Source organism: Triticum aestivum, chromosome 3D (assembly GCF_018294505.1).
Source record: "Triticum aestivum cultivar Chinese Spring chromosome 3D, IWGSC CS RefSeq v2.1, whole genome shotgun sequence".
Classification (NCBI taxonomy): domain Eukaryota; kingdom Viridiplantae; phylum Streptophyta; class Magnoliopsida; order Poales; family Poaceae; genus Triticum; species Triticum aestivum.
In genome coordinates this window covers 461653446-461671057 of record NC_057802.1, presented here as the reverse complement: position 1 = coordinate 461671057, position 17612 = coordinate 461653446, and positions in this window count along the sequence as shown.

The following is a 17612-nucleotide window of genomic DNA, read 5'->3' as shown; positions in this document are numbered from 1 at the left end:
TGTGTATACATTTCAACATGCTCATTTCCAAACCACACTGCGCAGATCTCCGTTATATTCATGCATGCATGGGTTTCAAACATCAGGATCTCTTATTCAAATATTTGAATTCAACTTTACATTGATTATGACCTCACCTATTCTTTTACACCCACATAGTAGTCTTCTCTTTATAATTGTACCACTAACTTTCTCTCGTGCATGCATGCACACACACTACTAGTCGGCATTATCCGTCGCATGCATGCAATCTTTTTCTTCAGGTCGGTCTCCCATGAAGGCACACACCCACAAAGATCCCCCTCTCCATCATATCGGGCATTATTTATCTCTCACGCGTGCATGCGCAACGATCGATGTTCCTCTATGTATGTGTGTATATAGCTAGGTCTTTCATAGTTTTCCACACAAACCGATCAATTGATATATCCAATGAGGTCTCACCCTCTTTCCCACGTCCACATCGATCAATCTATACCTCTCTATATAGGATTAACATATGTAGCTAATACACCCACATTAATTATATATCCAACGTCCCCCTCTCATCATCCATGCCTTCCGCTTCATCTCTCAGACGTGTGCACAATGGCGAAGACAGGGGGTAGTAAGGGCCCTGCCCCCTTCCCCCCTAACATCACTATATATCGAGGCTAATATGAATGTGATCATTAGACAATTGCTGCTAAAATGGTTTAAGTTCATGAATTGACCCTCCTCGTAAAGGATTAGCAATGCTTGGCCCCTAGCTCATTTATTTTTCATGACTCCGCCACTGCGCACAACAGCGCACGTGTTTGCCCCCTCTCTCTAAATATCGATCTCGCACTTGTGCATTCGTTCATAGTCTCCCTCCACTCGGCCCCTCGCACCATCTTCTAGCCCCCACCGGATTTTGCCGCATGCACAATCTAGCAGACTCCATGGTTGAACTTAAGCATAATGCACAAACCTTAAAACAACAGTGGTTCTCTTTTGTTCTAGAGTCTTCCGTATCATAACTGCCCAAACTTTTTTTCTAGTTGAATTGCCATTTTACTGCAACAATTCCATGAATCATAAAATAGATTAAGGGCTTCTTTGATTCAAAGGATTCTCAAAGGAATTTTGGAGGATTCTAATCATTAGGAATTTTTCCTATCTTGGTTGTTTGATTCGTAGGATTATAAACCATAGGAATTTTTCCATATGATTCATTTGCACTAGATTTCATAGGAAACATCCCATCCACTCAAACCTCTTTGAAAGAATTCTGCGTTTTTTCTATGCACAATCAAACACTCGTACAATCCTGTAGGATTCAAGACGACATTCCACTATAATCCAATGTTTTTCCTATTCCCGCGTTCTTAGCTTTTTTATAAAAACTAATTGATTTTGAATGAGATGAACTATAAGAATTAAACGAAGGGCTACATCAGGCATATATGACTCAGAGCTTACATGCTATAGTGTGGTATTTATTCATAATTTGGTTGCAAAATCTTATGCGTGCAATGCACGTGTACCTTACTAGTACTTCGAGTATGTGCAAAACACGTAAATTAGAATACCAATGGCATGCTACACAGTGTCTCTCTTACAGTTCATGAAGCCATGTGGCACATGTGGAGGCGTTGTCATGACCTCCTTGCGTGGATTGATCACAGTGACGTGCTGCTAGTTCCAGAAGAATGTACTCGTCCTCCCTGAGCCATTACATGCACGGAGCGAAGATGTGCACGCACGCCACGCACGCACTCATTCCCTCGCACCCACACGCGGGTACACGGGTGGACACAATTTTGTACCAAGATCCACCCCATGTGATAATTTGATGTGTGTAAAGTCGTTCACTTCATTGATGGTCAATTAATACAGCGCATGCAAATTGAGTGGACGTGAGGGCGGAAGAAAGACATTATTACTCCACTGCGCGCATGCGAGTAGTTAAATCGTGGGTTGCTAGTAGTACTTCCATTGGTCTCCTTCGTATTTTGTGCCAATTTTTGACAGTAACATAATATTTACGCATTTGAGCAGTGTAGTACTTGAAATTTATGTTCCGCTAAACTCATCGGGAGCCGTTTCGAGCCTCGAAACCAAAACCATCAATTAATCTTTACCTTGTTCCCATCACATTCGAAAGCCTGCTCACACCTACTAGTACGTACCAAACCTGAACGTGTTCCCACTATGCAGGTATTAGTACTAGTGCTAGTACTTAGGTTATAAAAAGGGGAACTACCTAACCGAAAATTACTCTACCTTTCCTCCTCATAAGTGCTTCTTCTTCGTCCGTCGTTGCCATGGCCGGTGAGCAGAGCTCTAGGTCGAGAACTACTCGTAACAAGGGAGCGGCAACCAAGGCTGCGGAAAAAAAGAGGGCTCGCCGCCACGCAGAGACCTCGAAAGATCTCTCACGGGCAGGCTATGGCTCCCAGGAGCGCCCTAGCCGCGGAGGCGAACATGCCGAGCCGGCGGAGCTGGAGTCGTTATCCCTCGACGGCATGCCCGATCAGCTCAATAAGCACCTCAATAAGCAGAAGGAGTTCATCCAAGGCTTGATTGAGTTGCTGAAGGAGATCCTCGACGACATGCCCGCTGAGCTCAATCAGCAGGGGGAGTTGACCGCCGGCTTGGTGATGCTACTGAAGAAGAGCATTGCCTCGGATAAGAAGGCGACCGGCGAAATCCTACGACTTCAGGAGGACAATGCGAAGCTCTGCCACGAGATTGACCTGTTGAAGGAGAAGCACGCCGGCTGGAAGAAGCTACATGAGAATAGTAGTTCCTCGATGAAGATGCTCCAGGCCCTCATCATGGAACAGAAGGAGGAGTTGGCGAAGCTCCGCATCGAGCACCCGGCTACAATCAAGGTACGTAATGCGGCTGTGGAACAGATGATGAAGGATCGCGTCGAGAAATCCCACGTCATGGACAGAGTAAACAAGAAGGCGGAGGAGACGCACAAGGAGATGAGGTCGTGGAGGAGATGAAGAAGTAGTTACAACTCCGTGGTGAATTAGATCATTTGGGGTGATAATCTTCCTTCTTCTTTTGCTCCTGTGTTTCATCTTTTGCTTCGGGTGTTTCGCCGCACGTGTCACGTTCTCTGAGGCATGAATAGAACAATGTTTTTTTTGAGGGAATGAATAGAACAATGCTAACAATGAGATGACTAGCAAATTAGATCATTTTTTATCGCCATATGGCACTGGGCTGCCGTGTTTCGTGCTCCTCCGTCGCAGTACTACTCCAATGGAAAACTTGAGTATACCGCACGGTTCTTTGCTCCTCCTCGATCAGGTCGTCGGCGCATTTATATGAGTAGTCAAATCACAAGGCCCCGCCTTCCAGCAGTAATGAGCCGTCAAATCACAAAGGCCCTCGCCTCTCGTGAAACCCACCAAGCTAGACTGGCCCGCCCTCTAGCCTTTTAAAAAATGTATACTTTTGTACATCAGTAGTATCGATGGATTGCGCCATGGAGCAAAACTTGAAATTGAAAAAAAGGTGGTACATATAGAGAGCGCTCGTCGCCAAATTATGCATATAGTACTATTAAAAAGGCTAGTCACAATAATGGTGTCCAGCACAACCCACCCCTCAAATAAAACTAAGAGGGTGCTTGGATACGTTTTAGTCCCATGACTAAAAGTAGTGGGACTAAAACATGCTAGCCTCACCCTGTCTTGGATCCAAATACTAAAAAGGCTAAAATCAAGTTAATGAGCATTTATTATCCTACAAACCCTCCAATCCAGAACTCGCCTGTGTTAATGGAGAGGAGTTAAATGAGTAGAGAGAGGACTAATCCACATTTTAGTAGGGGTACCCCTGACTAAAAAATTTTAGTCTCAAGACTAGTTTTAGCCCCTCTTTAGTCAGGGGTGCTTGGAACTTTAGCCTCTTAAAGAGACTATTTTTAGTCAGACTAAAATAAGTCCCTTGGATCCAAGCACCCTCTAAGCATCCTGGAATTCTTTGACAAAACTAAGCACCCTGAAATTCTTTGACAACTAAACTGCTGGCTATATGATGTTGGCCATATATATTGTACGTATATAATGTGAAGAAACGAGTGGTAGTACTATACCAACTAAAAGATGAAATGTAAGAAATACTAGTATGTACGTACTGAAGAGTTAAAGTAACGAGAAGAAACATAACATAGTTCTGCTGGGGCTCAGCACAACACACCCCTCAAATTAAATTAAGCACACCTGAAATTAAACTTTGCAACTATTCCGGTAGACACTGCATTAGAACCACCATGAGCAACGACACTGCCACCTTACTCGGAGTCCTCGTCCACGTCCTCGACTTTGTCCTTGTCCCTCTTCCTCTTGGCCGACACTTATTTGCTTGAACCGCACACTTGGTTGTTGCTCTTCATCCAACCCTTGTAGATATTGAAGCAAAGGTAGCCATCCATTGCAGCGTAGTGGATGTGGTCTATATCTACTACATTCCGCTGCCATGCATGACGATGAAACGTGTACGGAGGTTTCTCCAGTTTACCGTACGAAGGATGAACCATGGCTCCTGCCAGGGTCAGCATTGAAGGCTGACGAGAGGACACCAGCCGATTCTTCTGGAGGTCGAAGGTGTTGCCTACAACGAGGCCTATCCGACGCAGGACTTCTTTGTCGTTACCAAAGTCTACAGTAACGAATTTGACTAGGTTGCTCTCGAGGAAGTCCTTAAAATCCTGGCACTCAACGTCGGCATGGCATATGTGGTAGACCAAGCATAAGTCATGCACGCAAACCTGGATCACGTCGGGCTACTTCCTCTCTTCGTCCTTCAGATCCTTCTCTCGTCCCAGGACTGTGGTGTACTCAACATCTAGCCCAGCGACCCACTCATCATCTGAGTCTTCGAACATGCGTCTGAAGCGAGAAAGGCATCCTTTCACCGTCGCGGAAGAACGGGTGTAGATGACGTCGAACTCATCGCCGGTGATGGTTCTAACCTTGTACTCACCGCCGATCGTGGAGATTTGGTACGCCATGGATTTGGGAGGAGGGTTAGGATTAGTAGAACTGCCGTAATGTGAATGGACGGGACGACTAGGAGCGAACTATTGGGGAACGTAGCAGAAATTCAAAATTTTCTACGCATCACCAAGATCAATCTATGGAGTAATCTATCACCGAGGGGAAGGGGAGTGCATCCACATACCATTTTAGATCGCTAAGCGGAAGCGTTGCAAGAACGCGGATGAAGGAGTCGTACTCGTAGCGATTCAGATCGCGGTTGATTCCGATCTAAGCGCCGAACCACGGCGCCTCCGCGTTCAACACACGTGCAGCCCGGTGACGTCTCCCATGCCTTGATCCAGCAAGGAGAGAGGGAGAGGTTGGGGAAGACTCTGTCCAGCAGCAGCACAACGGCATGATGGTGATGGAGGAGCGTGGCACTCCAGCAGGGCTTCGCCAAGCACTACGAGAGATGAGGAGGGAGAGGTGTAGGGCTGCGCCAAGAGAGAGAGAGAGATGTTCTCGTGTCTATGGCAGCCCCAAACCCCCACTATATATAGGGGAAAGGGAGGGGCTGTGCCCCCACCTAGGTTTCCACCTCTAGGGGTGGCGGCCAGCCCTAGATGGGACTTGGAGGGGCGGCCAAGGGGGGAGAGAGGGGGGGGGGGCGCACCACTAGGTGGGCCTTAGGCCCATCTGAGCCTAGGGTTCCCCCTTTTTCCCTTCTCTCTTCGCCTTGGGCCTTGGTGGGGGGGGGGGGCGCACCAGCTCACCTGGGGCTGGTCCCCTCCCACACTTGGCCCACGCAGCCCTCTGAGGCCGGTGGCCCCACCTGGTGGACCCCGGGACCCTCCCGGTGGTCCCGGTACGTTACCGATAGCACCCGAAACTTTTCCGGTGACCAAAACAGGACTTCCCATATATAAATCTTTACCTCCGAACCATTCCGGAACTCCTCGTGACGTCCGGGATCTCATCCGGGACTCCGAACAACATTCGGTAACCACGTATATCTATTCCCTATAACCCTAGCGTCATCGAACCTTAAGTGTGTAGACCCTACGGGTTTGGGAACCATGCAGACATGACCGAGACGTTCTCCGGTCAATAACCAACAGCGGGATCTGGATACCCATGTTGGCTCCCACATGTTCCACGATGATCTCATCGGATGAACCACGATGTCAAGGACTCAATCAATCCCGTATAGAATTCCCTTTGTCTACCAGTATGGTACTTGCCCGAGATTCGATCGTCGGTATCCCGATACCTTGTTCAATCTCGTTACCGGCAAGTCTCTTTACTCGTTCCGTAACACATCATCCCGTGATCAACTCCTTGGTCACATTGTGCATATTATGATGATGTCCTACCGAGTGGGCCCAGAGATACCTCTCCATTTACACGGAGTGACAAATCCCAGTCTCGATTCGTGCCAACCCAACAGACACTTTCGGAGATACCTGTAGTGCACCTTTATAGCCACCCAGTTACGTTGTGACGTGTGGTACACCCAAAGCATTCCTACGGTATCCGGGAGTTGCACAATCTCATGGTCTAAGGAAATGATACTTGACATTAGAAAAGCTCTTAGCAAACGAACTACACGATCTTGTGCTAGGATTAGGATTGGGACTTGTCCATCACATCATTCTCCTAATGATGTGATCCCGTTATCAAAGACATCCAATGTCCATGGTCAGGAAACCGTAACCATCTATTGATCAACGAGCTAGTCAACTAGAGGCTTACTAGGGACATGGTGTTGTCTATGTATCCACACATGTATCTGAGTTTCCTATCAATACAATTTTAGCATGGATAATAAACGATTATCATGAACAAGGAAATATAATAATAACCAATTTATTATTGCCTCTAGGGCATATTTCTAACAGTCTCCCACTTGCACTAGAGTCAATAATCTAGTTCACATTGCCATGTGATTAATACCCAAGAGATTACCAGAGTCAATAATCTAGTTCACATCACCATGTGATTGTAATGAATCCAACACCCATGGGGTTTGTTCATATCTCGCTTGTGAGAGAGGTTATTAGTCAACGGGTCTGAACCTTTCAGATCCGTGTGTGCTTTACGAATATCTATGTCATATTGTAGATGCAGCTAGGACGCGCTACTTGGAGCTATTCCAAATAACTGCTCTACTATACGAATCCGGTTTACTACTCAAAGTCATCCGGATTAGTGTCAAAGTTTGCATCGACGTAACCCTTTACGACGAACTCCTTTTCCACCTCCATAATCGAGAAAATTTCCTTAGTCCACTAGATACTAAGGATAAGTTCGACCGCTGTCATGTGACCCATTCCCGGATCACTATTGTACCCCTTGACTAACTCATGGCAAGGCACACTTCATGTGCGGTATACAGCATAGCATACTGTAGAGCCTACGTCTAAAACATAGGGGACGACCTTCGTCCTTTCTCTCTCTTCTGCTGTGGTCAGGTCTTGAGTCTTACTCAATACTCGCACCTTGTAACACAGCCAAGAACTCCTTCTTTGCTGATCTATTTTGAACTCCCTCAAAAACTTGTCACGGTATGTATTCATTTTAAAGTACTATTAAGCGTTTTTGATCTATCCTTATAGATCTTGATGCTCAATGTTCAAGTAGCTTAATCCAGGTTTTCCATTGAAAAACACTTTTCAAATAACCCTGTATGCTTTCCAGAAATTCTACATCATCTCTGATCAACAATATGTCAACAACATATACTCATCAGAAATTCTATAGTGCTCCCACTCACTTCTTTGGAAATACAAGTTTCTCATAAACTTTGTATAAACCCAAAATCTTTGATCATCTCATCAAAGCGTACATTCCAAATCCGAGATGCTTACTCCAGTCCTTAGAAGGATTGCTGGAGCTTTGCATACTTGTTAGCATCTCTCTGGATTGACAAAACCTTCTGGTTGTATCACATACAACCTTTCCTCAAGAAAATCGTCGAGGAAACAATGTTTTGATATCCTATCTGCAATATTTCATAAATAATGCAGTAACTGCTAATACAATTCCAACAGACTCTTAGCATCGCTACGAGTGAGAAAGTCTCATCGTAGTCAACTCCTTGAACTTGTCGGAAAACATCTTAACGACAAGCCGAGCTTTCTTAATGGTGACACTTACCATCATTGTCTGTCTTCCTTTTAAAATCCATCTGCACCCAACAGCCTTACGACCATCAAGTATTTCTTCCAAAGTCTATACTCTGCTTTTATACATGGATCCTCTCTCGGATTTCATGGCCTCGAGCCATTCGTCGGAATCTGGGCCCACCATCGCTTCTCCATAGCTCGTAGGTTCATTGTTGTCTAGCAACATGACTTCCAAGACAGGATTACGTACCACTCGAAGTAGTACGCATCCTTATCGACCTACAAGGTTTGGTAGTGACTTGATCCGAAGTTTCATGATCACTATCATAAGCTTCCACTTCAATTGGTGTAGGTGCCACAGGAACAACTTCCTGTGCCCTGCTACACACTAGTTGAAGTCATGGTTCAATAACCTCATCAAGTCTCCACCATCCTCCCACTCAATTCTTTCGAGAGAAACTTTTTCTCGAGAAAGGACCTGTTTACTTCCAGATCTGAAACAGGAGGTATACCCAACTGTTTTGGGTATTCTATGAAGATGCATTTATCCGCTTTGGGTTCGAGCTTATCAGCCTGAAACTTTTTCACATAAGCATCGCAGCCCCAAACTTTTAAGAAACGACAACTTAGGTTTCTCTAAACGGTGTCGTCTCAACGGAATTGTGTGGTGCCCTATTTAAAGTGAATGCGGTTGTCTCTAATGCCTAACCCATAAATGATAGTGGTAATTCGATAAGAGACATCATGGTATGCACCATATCCAATAGGGTGCAGTTATGATGTTCGGACACACCATCACATTGTGGTGTTCCAGGTGGTATTAATTGTGAAACACTTTCCACAATGTCTTAATTGTGTGCCAAACTCGTAACTCAGATATCTCTATGATCATATCATAGACATTTTATCCTCTTGTCACGACGATCTTCAACTTCACTCTGAAATTACTTGAACCTTTCAATAATTCAGACTTGTGTTTCATCAAGTAAATATCCTTAGCATCTACTGAAATCATCTGTGAAGTAAGAACATATCGATATCCACTGCGTGCCTCAGCACTCATTGGACTGCACACATCAAATGTATTACTTCCAACAAGTTGCTCTCTTGTTCCATCTTACTGAAAACGAGGCCTTTCAGTCATCTTGCCCATGTGGTATGATTTGCATGTCTCAAGTGATTCAAAATCAAGTGAGTCCAAATGATCCATCTGCATGGAGTTTCTTCATGCATATATACCAATAGACATGGTTCGCATGTCTCAATCTTTTCAAAAACGAGTGAGTCCAAAGATCCATCTACATGGAGCTTCTTCATGCGTTCTATACCAATATGACTCAAATGGCAGTGCCACAAGTATGTGGTACTATCATTACTATTTTATATCTTTTGGCACGAACATGTGTATCACTGCAATCGAGATTCATTTTAGGTGCAAGACCATTGAAGGTATTATTCAAATAAACAGAGTAACCATTATTCTCCTTAAATGAATAACCGTATTGCGATAAACATAATCCAATCATGTTTATGCTCAACGCAAACACCAAATAACAATTATTTAGGTTTAACACCAATCTCGATGGTAGAGGGAGCATGCGATGCTTGATCACATCAACCTTGTAAACACTTCCAACACATATCGTCATCTCACCTTTAGCTAGTCTCCATTTTATTCCGCAGCTTTTATTTCGAGTTACTAACACTTAGCAACCAAACCGGTATCTAATACCCTGGTGCTGCTAGGAGTACTAGTAAAGTACACATTCATATAATGTATATCCAATATACTTCTGTCGACCTTGCCTGCCTTCTCATCTACCAAGTATCTAGGGTAGTTCTGCTTCAGTGACCGTTCCCCTCATTACAGAAGCACTTAGTCTCGGGTTTGGGTTCAACCTTGGGATTCTCTACTAGAGCAGCAAATGATTTGCTGTTTCATGAAGTATCCCTTTTGCCCTTGCCCTTCTAGAAACTAGTGGTTTTACTAACCATCAATAATTGATGCTCCTTCTTGATTTCTACTTTCGCGGTGTCAAACATCGCGAGTTGCTCAAGGATCATCATGTCTATCCCTGATATGTTATAGTTCATCACGAAGCTCTAATAGCTTGGTGGCAGTGACTATGGAGAACCATCACTATCTCATCTAGAAGATTAACTCCCACTCGATTCAAGTGGTTGTAGACTCAGACAATCTGAGCACATGCTCAACGATTGAGCTTTTCTCCCTTAGTTTGCAGGCTTAAGAAACTTGTCAGAGGTCTCATACCTCTTGATGTGGGCATTAGTCTGAAATCCCAATTTCAGTCTTTGGAACATCTCATATGTTCTGCGACGTTTCAAAACCGTCTTGTCGCCACAATTTTAAACCGTTAGCATCACACACTGAATTATTATGTAGTCATCAAAACGTGTATGTCAGATGTTTCGTAACATCTACAGACGACGCTCGAGGTTCAGCACACCGAGCGGTGCATTAAGGACATAAGCCTTCTGTGCAGCAATGAGGACAATCCTCAGTTTATGGACCCAGTCCGCATAATTGCTACTATCAACTTTCAACTAAATTTTCTCTAGGAACATATCTTAAACAGTAGAAATAAAGCGTAAGCTATGACATAATTTGCAAAGACCTTTTGACTATGTTCATGATAATTAAGTTCATCTGATTATTTAATGAACTCCCACTCAGATAGACATCCCTCTAGTCATCTAAGTGATACATGATCTGAATCGACTAGGCCGTGTCCGATCATCACGTGAGACGGACTAGTCATCATCGGTGAACATCTCCATGTTGATCGTATCTACTATACGACTCATGTTCGATCTTTTGGTCTCTTGTGTTCCGAGGCCATGTCTGTACATGCTAGGCTCGTCAAGTCAGCCTAAGTGTTTTGCTTGTGTTCCGAGGCCATGTCTGTACATGCTAGGCTCGTCAACACCCGTTGTATGCGAACGTTAGAATCTATCACACCCGATCATCACGTGGTGCTTCAAAACAATGAACCTTCGCAACGGTGCACAGTTAGGGGGAACACATCTCTTGAAATTTTAGTGAGGGATCATCTTATTTATGCTACCGTCGTTCTAAGCAAATAAGATGCAAACATGACAAACATCACATGCAAATCATAAAGTGACATGATATGGCCAATATCATCTTGCGCCTTTTGATCTCCATCTTCGAGGCGCGGCATGATCACCTTCGTCACCGGCATGACACCATGATCTCCATCATCGTGTCTTCATGAAGTTGTCTCGCCAACTATTACTTCTAGTACTATGGCTAACGGTTAGCAATAAAGTAAAGTAATTACATGGCGTTTTTCATTGACACGCAGGTCATACAATAAATTAAGACAACTCCTATGGCTCCTGCCGGTTGTCATACTCATCGACATGCAAGTCGTGATTCCTATTACAAGAACATGATCAATCTCATACATCACATATATAATTCATCACATCCTTTTGGCCATATCACATCACATAGCATACCCTGCAAAAACAAGTTAGACGTCCTCTAATTGTTGTTGCATGTTTTACGTGGCTGCTATGGGTTTCTAGCAAGAACGTTTCTTACCTACGCAAAAACCACAACGTGATATGCCAATTTCTATTTACCCTTCATAAGGACCCTTTTCATCGAATCCGATCCGACTAAAGTGGGAGAGACAGACACCCGCTAGCCACCTTATGCAACTAGTGCATGTCAGTCGGTGGAACCTGTCTCACGTAAGTGTACGTGTAAGGTCGGTCCGGGCCGCTTCATCCCACGATGCCGCAGAATCAAGATAAGACTAGTAACGACAAGTAAATTGACAAAATCGACGCCCACAACTACTTTGTGTTCTACTCGTGCATAGAAACTACGCATAGACCTAGCTCATGATGCCAATGTTGGGGAACGTAGCAGAAATTCAAAATTTTCTATGCATCACCAAGATCAATCTATGGAGTAATCTATCACCGAGGGGAAGGGGAGTGCATCTACATACCATTGTAGATCGCTAAGCGGAAGAGTTGCAAGAACGCGGATGAAGGAGTCGTACTCGTAGCAATTCAGATCGCGGTTGATTCCGATCTAAGCGCCGAACCACGGCGCCTCCGCGTTCAACACACGTGCAGCCCGGTGACGTCTCCCATGCCTTGATCCAGCAAGGAGAGAGGGAGAGGTTGGGGAAGACTCCGTCCAGCAGCAGCACAACGGCATGGTGGTGATGGAGGAGCGTGGCACTCCAGCAGGGCTTCGCCAAGCACTACGAGAGATGGCGAGGGAGAGGGGTAGGGCTGCGCCAAGAGAGAGAGATGTTCTCGTGTCTATGGCAGCCCCAAACCCCCACTATATATAGGGGAAAGGGAGGGGCTGCGCCCCCACCTAGGTTTCCACCTCTAGGGGTGGCGGCCAGCCCTAGATGGGACTTGGAGGGGCGGCCAAGGGGGGAGAGAGGGGGGGCGCACCACTAGGTGGGCCTTAGGCCCATCTGAGCCTAGGGTTCCCCCTTTTCCCCTTCTCTCTTCGCCTTGGGCCTTGGTGGGGGGGCGCACCAGCTCACCTGGGGCTGGTCCCCTCCCACACATGGCCCACGCAGCCCTCTGGGGCCGGTGGCCCCACCTGGTGGACCCCCGGGACCCTCCCGGTGGTCCCGGTACTTTACCGATAGCACCCGAAACTTTTCCGGTGACCAAAACAGGACTTCCCATATATAAATCTTTACCTCCGAACCATTCTGGAACTCCTCATGACGTCCGAGATCTCATCCGGGACTCCGAACAACATTCGGTAACTATGTATATCTATTCCCTGTAACCCTAGCGTCATCGAACCTTAAGTGTGTAGACCCTACGGGTTCGGGAACCATGCAGACATGACCGAGACGTTCTCCGGTCAATAACCAGCAGCGGGATCTGGATAACCATGTTGGCTCCCACATGTTCCACGATGATCTCATCGGATGAACCACGATGTCAAGGACTCAATCAATCCCGTATACAATTCCCTTTGTCTACCAGTATGGTACTTGCCCGAGATTCGATCGTCGGTATCCCGATACCTTGTTCAATCTCATTACCGGCAAGTCTCTTTACTCGTTCCGTAACACATCATCCCGTGATCAACTCCTTGGTCACATTGTGCACATTATGATGATGTCCTACCGAGTGGGCCCAGAGATACCTCTCCGTTTACACGGAGTGACAAATCCCAGTCTCGATTCGTGCCAACCCAACAGACACTTTCAGAGATACCTGTAGTGCAGCTTTATAGCCACCCAGTTACGTTGTGACGTTTGGTACACAGCATTCCTACGGTATCCGGGAGTTGCACAATCTCATGGTCTAAGGAAATTATACTTGACATTAGAAAAGCTCTTAGCAAACGAACTACACGATCTTGTGCTAGGCTTAGGATTGGGACTTGTCCATCACATCATTCTCCTAATGATGTGATCCCGTTATCAGCGACATCCAATGTCCATGGTTAGGAAACCGTAACCATCTATTGATCAACGAGCTAGTCAACTAGAGGCTTACTAGGGACATGGTGTTGTCTATGTATCCACACATGTATCTGAGTTTCCTATCAATACAATTTTAGCATGGATAATAAACGATTATCATGAACAAGGAAATATAATAATAACCAATTTATTATTGCCTCTAGGGCATATTTCTAACACGAATCGCCGTAGTATTGAAGGACGTGCGGGGACGAGTAGGAGCGAACTGCCAGCGTGCGAACGGCAGGGTAGTGGCTTTCCATTCTCCCATGATACGGGCTTTCGAGAGCCCTTGGATCTGAGATCGAACGGTTGCATGGCGTGATTCCAGACCTATGGGTGAATATCCTATCCTGGAGGGTTATTCTGCAAATTTTCAGCAACTTAGCATGCGACCGTTTGATCTCAGATCAAAGGGCTGCCAGCAGCCCGTATCATGGTCGAGCCTACCACGACCGTCGCGTCGCTCGTGCGGTCGCGCCCTTGGAGATTTAACACGGTGCGTTAGGCTATCTGATGTTGGCATGTCATACATAGTCATCACTTAGTCGCTCATACTACAACAAGGTTGGCTATAAGTGTAATTTTTTTTACTCCTCCCTATCTCTTTCTTCGTACTCCCTCCGTCCCATAATATAAGAACGTTTTTGACACTAGTGTAGTGCCAAAAACGTTCTTATATTATGGGACACAGGGAGTACTAGTATTTATTGCATTTTCCAAGGAGTGACCTCTTCCAATGAAATGGTGTTGCTAAGTTTGCTTCATTTAATTAGCTATAGACTCAAAATTGTCTTTTCACCTAGGTACACGCGCTTAGCACCGTTTCTTCCTTGGGTCACCAAACTAGTCTCTCTTCTTGATTAACTTGCCACATCAGACTTTATGCCTATGTGGCAAGCTTAAGCACCTGTAGGAGCAAGTAAAAGTAAGTACAATAGTGCGCTTTACATGGCATTTTTGCATATGTGGAGGAAAGAGAGGCAAGGAAAAAGTGGAGAAGTGGGCTCTCATGCAAGAGCCAGCCTCTACTACATGGTGGAGCATTGGAGGCACCTGTATGGAGGTGGTCAGGAATCAGGAGACTCACGCCGGTCGTAGCGCCGCAGTTAAATGATAATGGCAAGTCAAATCACGGGGGCCCACCTGTCCAGCAGTAACTCGCTATCAAATCACACAGCCCTACGTTTGCAGCAGCCTACTCCCTCGTCTTCTCGCGTCTCTGTCAAACCGACTAGGCGGAACTGCCCCGCCTACCGCACAGGAAAAGCCCCGCCCTCGACTTTTAAATAGTATAGAGTATACTAATTTTGTATCCATGGATTGCGCCCGCGCCATGGAGCAAAGCATCTAGAAAATGGCGGTACACATGTACGGAGTATACAACACGCCCGTCGCGTTCGCGTCGCACCCCAGACGGTCGGTCGGTCTGGCACGCTGCTCTCCGAATGGAACGCACGTCATATTGCGTTTGCACACACATGTGGGACGGCAATTGAGAACCGACCGTAGGCACACTCCCCGGCCCCGCAAGTCGGGTGACTTAATAGAAGAGGGAGACGAGCGATAGTACTAGAGAAGTGTTGTACTACGTTGGTGCCTAGATGATCCCTGCAAGACACGGAAGATCAGTTCGTCCATGCATGTGACCAGACTCCAGCAGACACGCCTGGATTGGCTATCGTCTACATATCGTGCAGGCTGTGTTGTACATGGCTGTAGTTGTGGTGAGAAATCTAAAAAAAGGTTTCTTGTCTTCTCGCGAAATTACGTGTCATGTGCTTCGGATCACTGCGAGGGTTAAACAGCGACAACTGAGTGCCGTTTGTGAGGGTGTCCTGCCAGAGTGAGCCGGTGGAGTCTTCGTCGACCGAACCCAACTGCAAGAGGAGAAAAGCAGTTGGCCCGATGACGCTTCCCCGCCATTGTCTCCCTCGCCGTTCACATCGTCTCATGGGGCGGTTGTCTACCGCCGAGGAATAGGAGGGGGCTGCCCCCCAGCCCAATAGTCGGGCAGGTTGTGAATTGTCAGGAGGAGCTTAGGGTTGTCAGTATTTGCAGGTTGTGAATTGTGTTTTGTGTTGTGTATTTTGAGAGTACTTTCAGATATGAATGTATTTTGAATTTTAGATTTGCAGTATTGAGCATATGAAGTATTTTATGAATTCTAGAGATCTATTTTTAGCACTTAAAAAATGTAGTTTCATAGGAGTATAAAAGTGCAGACAATGTGATTCTCAGAGAAGAAACTGCAAGTTTCAGTTTCAGATAAGAAACTGCAAGTTCAGTTTCAGATAAGAAACTGCAACTTTCAGAGGCAGAGCATTTATATTAACACGGCCTTTTCAAATAGGGTTAACATCATGTTGGAAGTTTTATTCATGGTCGAAAATGGAACTACCAGCTAGTTAACATCATGCTAATCAACATTCATGCATAGCACATCTTCATATGATGCACAGTCAAAATGCCCACACAATGTCGAGTGTGCGAAACACAGAGAAAACGAGGGACGAAGTTTTGGCAAGTGTTGGACGTGGTTTTGGGCTGCCCCGTCTAGGCCTGCTCCCTCCTCCCCGCGGCCGGCTCTGCTGCCGTGCAGGCCTCACCGCCCCACCGTACTCCCATCGCTGGCCTAGCCATCCCTCTACTCACCCACACCTGCTGTTATTCTCCGGCGACGGCAGACGAACCAGTAAACCCTCGTACAGTCGTACTCCCCTCCGCGTGGGAAACAACTACCTAGTCTTCCCTGCCTCCGTGTCATTCCCTTCCTAGGCCTCACTGTCGTCCACCGCCCTGGTGCTCTCGGCGCGGCCTGGTCAACGTGGTCAACGACCGACATGCATCTGAAGTGGACCGTACGTGGAGAGGCCGACAGCTGGGTCCACGGCCTCACGCAAGGAAATGCCTCCTTATTACGCGCAAAATAATGATTCCTCCACCTGACATCAGGAACCCACCGAAAGGGCCTCTGTATTTCGCGAAAAAACGTTACCGCCGCTGACAGCTCAACCCACCAGCTATATCTTCGCACGCAAGGAAGTGCCTCCTTATTACGCACAAAAAAAAATGAATACTCCCCCTACTAGCTGGGACCCACCATGGTGGGAGGCTGACTTGTGGGCCTACTAAGTTGACTGGGACGGGGGCCTTTGTCAACTTTAGTCAATATGAACGATTCTAGATCCAGTGACCGTACGATGTCCATCCAACGGCCGTAGTGCTTCTTCAACCTCTGGTCTTCTTGCTCCAGCCGCCCAAAGCAGCGCCGGTCGTGCCGCATGCTCCTGCCTCCCGTGGCCGGCTGTGCTGCCGCGGAGGCCTCACCGCCCCCTACTATTCCCACCGCTGGCCAGGCCCTGCGGCGACGGCAGCCTCACACCACAGCCGAACCAGTGAACCCTCGTACTCCTCTCCGCGCGGGCTTCCACTGCCGCGTCTTCCCCGGCTCCCCGTCGTCCCCTTCCTAGGCCTCGCCGTCGTCCACCGCCCTAGTGCTCCCGGCGCGGCGTGTCAACGTGGTCAAGGAACGACTTCCATCGGACGTGGACTCTACGTGGAGAGGCTGACAGCTGGGTCCACGGCCGCAGCAAGGAAGTGCCTCCTTATTACGCGGAAAATAATGATTCCTCCACCTGACAGCTGGGACCCACCGGACGGGCCACTGTATTTCGTGAAAAAATGTTTCCCTCTGACTGCTGGGACCCACCAGCTACATCTTCGCACGCAAGGAAGTGTGTCCGGGCAAAAAAAAACGATTCGCCCCCCTAACTGCTGGGACCCACCAGCTACATCTTCGCAGGCAAGGAAGTGCCTGACAGTCGGGACCCACCTGGTCGAAGCGTACGTAGCATTGTCATTCTGGTCGCGAACGTGTACGTACATATATACTGGTGGATGTAGAGGCGCACACGTGTTGTAGTAGAGGCGCGTACGTGTCGTAGTAGAGGCCCGCACGTAGCATGTACACGTACGTACAACGTCCAGGGTGCAAGAAAGAAAATACGGCCACGTAT